The following is an 8,660-nucleotide window of genomic DNA, read 5'->3' on the forward strand; positions in this document are numbered from 1 at the left end:
CAACTGGGTCAGACGGGTCGACTGGGCCTCGCTCTGAGAATGCGGCCGTGGTCGGCGGCGGAGGAACGCTCCCCCGTCGCGCAGACAGGCCCGGAGGCGCTCCCGCTGTCGAGAGGAACCGGCCAGAGGATAAGACCTTCCAGACGGCCCTCCCTAGGAAGGAGACGAATGCCTATCGGACTGTGACCGAACCGCTCTCCCTCGTACTTCTCGTACGGATCTGACTTTCCTCCCCGGCTCCGTTCCCGAGCCGGGGCTCCATCTCGGGGTTGAGGACGCAGCCCCTCGGCCTCCTCTTCCATTCCCCCATTGGAACCCAGTCATTGAGACTCTGCCCAATTTACAACCCGCCGATACGTGTTCGAAATAGTACAGACCCCTTCTCAGATTTACCCGGAGCCCGAAAAAATCCCGGGGAGAGGCCGCCCGGGATTCCCGGGTGAGCTCCCGGGGAGCCGATTCTCCCCCGCCTATGGGGATTTAAAGCAGTGCTTTATTTTCGGTGGTGCGGTTCCTCCCATATGTCGTTCTGTGGGTCCCCTCCACCGGGGACTTTGTCAATTTTTCAGCCAAAGCTGGACTTTGTCATTTTTTCAGCCCAGTTTGGACTCTGCCATTTTTCCGGCCGAGGCTGGACTTTGTCATTTTCTCCACATGGAACTTTGTGGCCCTGGTCATCCCGATAACTTAAAGAGGCTGGACTTTGCCATTTTCCCACCTTAAGAGAGTCATAGTTACTCCCGCTTTATTGAATTTCTTCACTTTGGCAATTTCTCAGCCGAGGCTGGACTTTGCCATTTTCCCACCTTAAGAGAGTCATAGTTACTCCCGCATGGAACTTTGTGGCCCTGGTCATCCCTATAACTTAAAGACTTTTGAGCTCTTTCCTTCTCTCTCTCTCCCTCCAGACCTCTGCTGAAGGGGGGAGAATTCTCGCTCGGAAAAAGCGGCCGGGGCCTATGGAGGAACGCTCCTCAAAAGGGCGGCCCGGACGACTGGAGGCGAACCCGCGACTGAGAGGAACCATCCGACCGACCGTCTGCTATAAAAGCTGGCCGGGCGGAAGCACTCCCAAGGCGGATCACGTTTGCCAATCGGTCCGTGTTTGTCTCATTACACGGTCCGTGTTTCACTGGTGAGATTGCCCTGGTCCGTAGGGCACCGTAGGGACTAGAGTCATGGGTAAAAATTTCGCTTTTGAGGGTCTCCCCCCTCGGGGTACAAGACCCAAGCGAGTTCCCCTGACTTTGGCTGGTTCTTCATTTTTCAAAAACCAGGTTTCTGAAACCGTGCCGACTGTTGGTCGAAATAGTACAATCATTCTTCCATTGGGACGTCTAGCAATTTTTCTTGAAAGTTTTGAGTCCAGTAACCTCGTCCTACATTGCCCATTCATTGTCAATGGGGTGCTTTTTGGTTAGTTTTTTTTTTTTATTCTCTGAAAAATGCCCACTGAGGATCGCTCTCACATGTAAGAGGCTTTAACCTGCTTTTGGGGCAGATGGTTCCAGGGGGGACCGCACAGGGGCTCTACCCGACTTTGGGGACCAGGGCTGGGGGGGAGGACAGAGGGGCCCCACCCCTCTCAGGGGACCAGGGCTGGGGGGGAGGACAGAGGGGCCCCACCCCTCTCAGGGGACCAGGGCTGGGGGGAAGGACAGAGGGGCCCCACCCCTCTCAGGGGACCAGGGCTGGGGGGAAGGACAGAGGGGCCCCACCCCTCTCAGGGGACCAGGGCTGGGGGGGAGGACAGAGGGGCCCCACCCCTCTCAGGGGACCAGGGCTGGGGGGAAGGACAGAGGGGCCCTACCCCTCTCAGGGGACCAGGGCTGGGGGGAAGGACAGAGGGGCCCCACCCCTCTCAGGGGACCAGGGCTGGGGGGGAGGACAGAGGGGCCCCACCCCTCTCAGGGGACCAGGGCTGGGGGGGAGGACAGAGGGGCCCCACCCCTCTCAGGGGACCAGGGCTGGGGGGGAGGACAGAGGGGCCCCACCCCTCTCAGGGGACCAGGGCTGGGGGGAAGGACAGAGGGGCCCTACCCCTCTCAGGGGACCAGGGCTGGGGGGAAGGATAGAGGGGCCCCACCCCTCTCAGGGGACCAGGGCTGGGGGGGAGGACAGAGGGGCCCCACCCCTCTCAGGGGACCAGGGCTGGGGGGAAGGACAGAGGGGCCCTACCCCTCTCAGGGGACCAGGGCTGGGGGGAAGGACAGAGGGGCCCCACCCCTCTCAGGGGACCAGGGCTGGGGGGGAGGACAGAGGGGCCCCACCCCTCTCAGGGGACCAGGGCTGGGGGGGAGGACAGAGGGGCCCCACCCCTCTCAGGGGACCAGGGCTGGGGGGAAGGACAGAGGGGCCCTACCCCTCTCAGGGGACCAGGGCTGGGGGGAAGGACAGAGGGGCCCCACCCCTCTCAGGGGACCAGGGCTGGGGGGGAGGACAGAGGGGCCCCACCCCTCTCAGGGGACCAGGGCTGGGGGGAAGGACAGAGGGGCCCTACCCCTCTCAGGGGACCAGGGCTGGGGGGAAGGACAGAGGGGCCCCACCCCTCTCAGGGGACCAGGGCTGGGGGGGAGGACAGAGGGGCCCCACCCCTCTCAGGGGACCAGGGCTGGGGGGGAGGACAGAGGGGCCCCACCCCTCTCAGGGGACCAGGGCTGGGGGGAAGGACAGAGGGGCCCCACCCCTCTCAGGGGACCAGGGCTGGGGGGGAGGACAGAGGGGCCCCACCCCTCTCAGGGGACCAGGGCTGGGGGGGAGGACAGAGGGGCCCCACCCCTCTCAGGGGACGAGGGCTGGGGGGAAGGACAGAGGGGCCCCACCCCTCTCAGGGGACCAGGGCTGGGGGGAAGGACAGAGGGGCCCCACCCCTCTCAGGGGACCAGGGCTGGGGGGAAGGACAGAGGGGCATAGTAGTGGAATATAGTGTTGTTCCCAGTGAGCTCTGGTGCACTCTGACAACCAGGACCACGTTCCTGCTCCTTCTACTCACTGAGCTGCCCAGTCTCTCTGACAACCAGGACCACGTTCCTGCTCCTTCTACTCACTGAGCTGCCCAGTCTCTCTGACAACCAGGACAACGTTCCTGCTCCTTCTACTCACTGAGCTGCCCAGTCTCTCTGACAACCAGGACCACGTTCCTGCTCCTTCTACTCACTGAGCTGCCCAGTCTCTCTGACAACCAGGACCACGTTCCTGCTCCTTCTACTCACTGAGCTGCCCAGTCTCTCTGACAACCAGGACCACGTTCCTGCTCCTTCTACTCACTGAGCTGCCCAGTCTCTCTGACAACCAGGACCACGTTCCTGCTCCTTCTACTCACTGAGCTGCCCAGTCTCTCTGACAACCAGGACCACGTTCCTGCTCCTTCTACTCACTGAGCTGCCCAGTCTCTCTGACAACCAGGACCACGTTCCTGCTCCTTCTACTCACTGAGCTGCCCAGTCTCTCTGGGAGGAGCTGGACAGGTTTCTGAGGGAGGCAGCTTCTCTCATGACAGTGGAGAGTGTGTGTTGTGTGTGTGTGTGTGTGTGTGTGTGTGTTGTGTGTTTCGCCACCTACATCGTGTGATGTGCGTGTGTCTCACCGCATGACAAATAAAGATGTTTGTTTTTTGTTGTTGACATCATGTTGTCACTGAGCTGTTCTGGGACTGTTGTGCCATAAGAGCGTCATGCTGTATGTGAAAAAGATGCACATTCATCTCTGCTTTATAAACCATCAACCTACCAATGGATCTATTAATAATTTGACTGCTTTTCAGGGGCACCGCCTCTAAAATGAGTCTCTCTGTGGAGAGAGGAGGAGAACACTGCCTCTAAAATGAGTCTCTCTGGAGAGAGAGAGGAGGAGAACACTGCCTCTAAAATGAGTCTCTCTGGAGAGAGAGAGGAGGAGAACACTGCCTCTAAAATGAGTCTCTCTGGAGAGAGAGAGGAGGAGTGTGAGGGTTTGGTTTTGGGACCCAGGCGCAACAGGAAAGGAGGAGGCAAGGAACGGTAAAGCCCGGAGGGGCGATTTAATAAGATCAAAAAGGGGGATGTGGTAGTCGTACAGCCGATGGTCAGGCAGGAGCGTGGTAGTCGTACAGGCGATGGTCAGGCAGGAGCGGGGTTGTCGTACAGGCGATGGTCAGGCAGGAGCGGGGTTGTCGTACAGGCGATGGTCAGGCAGGAGAGTGGTAGTCGTACAGGCGATGGTCAGGCAGGAGCGGGGTTGTCGTACAGGCGATGGTCAGGCAGGAGCGGGGTTGTCGTACAGGCGATGTTCAGGCAGGAGCGGGGTTGTCGTACAGGCGATGTTCAGGCAGGAGCGGGGTTGTCGTACAGGCGATGGTCAGGCAGGAGCGTTGTCGTACAGGCGATGTTCAGGCAGGAGCGGGGTTGTCGTACAGGCGATGGTCAGGCAGGAGCGGGGTCGTACAGGCGGTGGTCAGGCAGGAGCGGGGTAATCGTACAGACGTGGGTCAGGCAGGAACTGGAGAGATGAGGAGGGGAGGCAGGGTGAGTGAGAGTAATCACAAACGGGGAACGGGAAAAAACACTACAAAATACGGGTAAGGAGATTGTAGGCTAGGCTATACTTTACCACAAGAGTATTATGGTAAGATCTGGCGATGAGTGGAGTGTAGACCAGGTTCTTGTAGAGGTTGAAGGTGATTGCAGAACGAGGGACAGGTGTGGTGATGATAATTGGGAACCGGTGAGTAGAGCCGCGCCAGCGTCATCGTCGGAGACGAGCGCGCCGTTCGTGTCTTTGCGCACGGGCCGATGTGCTGGGCATGTCGGGATCCGATTCTTCGTCACCGGAGAGGGAGGAGACTGCCGAGTCCGCGGAGCTGGCCGGAGACGGGGAACGCCCGGCAGTGGGGGGAAACTCCGGAGAGCCAGAGCGTCGTATGCCCGGGCTGATGCGACGTGCGGTAGAGCGCGTAGGACGCCCCGAGCGCGCAGCGGGCCCAGAGGGGAGAGAGGGAGACGGTTGTGGAGGCGAGGGCATGCGAGCCGTAACAAGGAGAACACTGCCTCTAAAATGAGTCTCTCTGGAGAGAGAGAGGAGGAGAACACTGCCTCTAAAATGAGTCTCTCTGGGGAACATCACACGGACACCAAAGCTAAGAGGTAAGATGAGAATCCAGAACTGTTCATGACTGGTCTCCACCTCAGAGCTCAGCAGTGATATGATGACATCATCTTTAGTCAGAATACATGAGAGACTGAAGGTCTCTCTCTGTTGTGTTGAAGCTCAATCCAGCAGGAGAGACCACCCTCACCTGTACCCAGCTGTATGTCCATGAAGAGTGACAGGTCTATGGATCGACCAATCAGCTTCAGAGAAGGAGATCTTACCACTGAGTCACGGTAGGAACTTCAGATTGTTGTTATTAAACTGTTTTATACTAAAACATAAACTGCACCAACATCTATGATTACCTCTGTAGTCATTCATTATTAACCTCTACCTTCAGCTCAACTTATAGACCCTACTGTGCATTTCCTGGCTCATATTGACCAGATTCTTATCAACCTTGTCAAAGTAGTCATCAATTAATATTCACCCTCTCAAATTACCTCAGTGAGTGAGATGTTGGTATGTGGGGTTTGGTGTCTAATCTCATGACTTGCTCACCACTCTAACTTATGAAAAGCAATACCGTTGCACACCAGCACTAGAGGGCAGGCATGAGGAAAACATGTCCTGCTTTAGACAGCTCTATCTCAAGAAGAATAAATGTCACAGCTTAGATATTTACACGTTAGGAATCCTGGGAACCGTAGGAGAAACTGTAGTGACAAGTTAGAAAACGGGTATGAATTTAAAAGCACCAACTGCCACCAGGGTGGAGTACTGTGGATGACATTCACACGAACATGTTAGTTAGCTTTGACAACCGTAGGACAATACCAGTGGCATCTGCATAATGTAGATCTCAACCCAGATCCTGCAGAGCTAATTATTAATAGATATAGTTCTCACCAACTGATTAATGCAGATGCTAATTAATTGTCCATTAAATGATGTACTATTCTTGTGCTGTTATTTCATATCCTGTAATGAAGGAGAGATGCTAGTTTCCTCTTTATTGAGACAGTAGGGGTGAGGGGGGTGAGGAGAAGGGGAGACACAGGGGAGAAGGCTGTAGTGGGATCAAACCCACCCTACCAGGAGGGGAAATGTGCTTCTGAGACAGGGGGGTGTTAAAAATCCTAAAAGAGCCGACCAACTCTCTGTCCCTCCTGGCTGCCCAGCCACTGTCCCACCCACCCAGGTGTAGAGGGCGGAGCTTCACCTGTAAAGAGGTCAAAGGTTACCCAGCATCTCCTGTGTGTTCTTACCGACACCCACCTTGATAGCCATCCTTTCCCACTCAGACATTCCTCCAATCTTTTTCATGGTTCATATTGAACCACTGATGTTATTTAATAAAGGTGACATCTATCTATCTATCTATCTATCTATCTATCTATCTATCTATCTATCTATCTATCTATCTATCTATCTATCTATCTATCTATCTATCTACTGTATCTATCTCTCTCTCTCTCTCTCTCTCTCTATCTACCCGTCTCTCTCTCTCTCTCTCTCTCTCTCTCAATCTCTCTCTCTGTATGTCTCTAAATCTCTGTCTCTGTGTGACTCCTTGTATCTCTCTGTCTCTCAGAGCTGTTCAGCTGACTATACACCAAACTTGACTTCTGAATCCTAGCCCCATCTCTAGCAGAACACACACACACCCACACACACACACACACACACACACACACACACACACACACACACACACACACACCACTAGATGGCCCTAGATAGAGATATTCATAAATCCTTTTCACATGAGTCCAAAACCCCACCAACACCCACTAACGTGTGTTCAGTCTTCAGTGGTGAAGGGAACACTCATCATTCAGTCTCATGTCTGCTGACTCTGCAGTAGACACGGGTATTTCTCAGCTCCAGCTCTCATCAGCAGTGATGTAAACACCAACCCCGGGTAGACACGCTGATTTACACCCCTTGTCCTGAGCGGTGATGACCTGCGTTGTTGTTGCATGTGTCCTTGTCCAGATGAGAAGCTTTTGCCTCCTGCTACTTTGTAGATTGCAAGTGACCGTTTTGTTCATTTAATTACGTGTGGGCAGATGTCATCATGTGTAGGCTTGTATGGGGTGAAGTTACTTTCATATGGGCGTCTTTTTCATGGTTCATATTGATTTACATTTCCACTCCAACAAACACAGCAGTTCCAGCTGATAATACTCTGGTGATGTCTCTGTGTCTTTGACAGGATCAAACAGCAGAGACCAGCCTCACCTGGACCCAGCTGTGTGTCCATGAAGAGTGACAGGTCTATGGATCTACCTCTCTCATTCAGTGATGGAAAGACCCTCGATGAGAAAAGGTGAATATGAACCACTGATGTTATTTAACAAAGGTGACATGTTATTCTATAAAAGGATTCAAACATTAAGATTTGCATCATATCATGTTTATCATAAAAATCAAGTATGACAGATCGGTGGAGCCATCCTTTTCAGAGAAGGAGTTTATCAAATAAGTAATAGATGACGTCTGGAAAAGAAGAGTCTGACAGTGTGTTCAGAATCCCCAGGTGAAGCTGAGGGGTTTTCTAACACACTGAAGGGCTCTTGTTTTAACATAATGACCGGCTGGCCATACGTTACTACTTACCACTGAACCCCAAACTGCTCCCAGTGAGCAGGCTAGCGCCTTGCATGGCAGATACCACCATTGGTGTGTGAATGAGAGGCCATTGTATAACACTTTGGATAAAAGCGTTATATAAGTGCAGTCCATTTACCATTTACCATGTACACAATATTCTACTGATCCTGTAATATGAGTCCTAAAGGGATAGAGAATGTATAATATAGTGCTGGTCCTGTAATATGAGTTCTAAAGGGATAGAGGATGTATAATATAGTGCTGGTCCTGTAATATGAGTCCTAAAGGGATAGAGGATGTATAATATAGTGCTGGTCCTGTAATATGAGTCCTAAAGGGATAGAGGATGTATAATATAGTGCTGGTCCTGTAATATGAGTCCTAAAGGGATAGAGGATGTATAATATAGTGCTGGTCCTGTAATATGAGTCCTAAAGGGATAGAGGATGTATAATATAGTGCTGGTCCTGTAATATGAGTCCTAAAGGGATAGAGGATGTATAATATAGTGCTGGTCCTGTAATATGAGTTCTAAAGGGATAGAGGATGTATAATATAGTGCTGGTCCTGTAATATGAGTCCTAAAGGGATAGAGGATGTATAATATAGTGCTGGTCCTGTAATATGAGTCCTAAAGGGATAGAGGATGTATAAAATAGTGCTGGTCCTGTAATATGAGTCCTAAAGGGATAGATGATGTATAATATAGTGATGGTCCTGTAATATGAGTCCTAAAGGGATAGAGGATGTATAATATAGTGCTGGTCCTGTAATATGAGTCCTAAAGGGATAGAGGATGTATAATATAGTGCTGGTCCTGTAATATGAGTCCTAAAGGGATAGAGGATGTATAATATAGTGCTGGTCCTGTAATATGAGTCCTAAAGGGATAGAGGATGTATAGTATAGTGCTGGTCCTGTAATATGAGTGTGCAGAGAGACTGTGCTGGCGGGGCCGTCAGGGTCCGTCTGCAGGA

The sequence above is a fragment of the Borostomias antarcticus genome (assembly GCF_949987555.1).
Source record: "Borostomias antarcticus genome assembly, contig: scaffold_215, whole genome shotgun sequence".
Taxonomy (NCBI): domain Eukaryota; kingdom Metazoa; phylum Chordata; class Actinopteri; order Stomiiformes; family Stomiidae; genus Borostomias; species Borostomias antarcticus.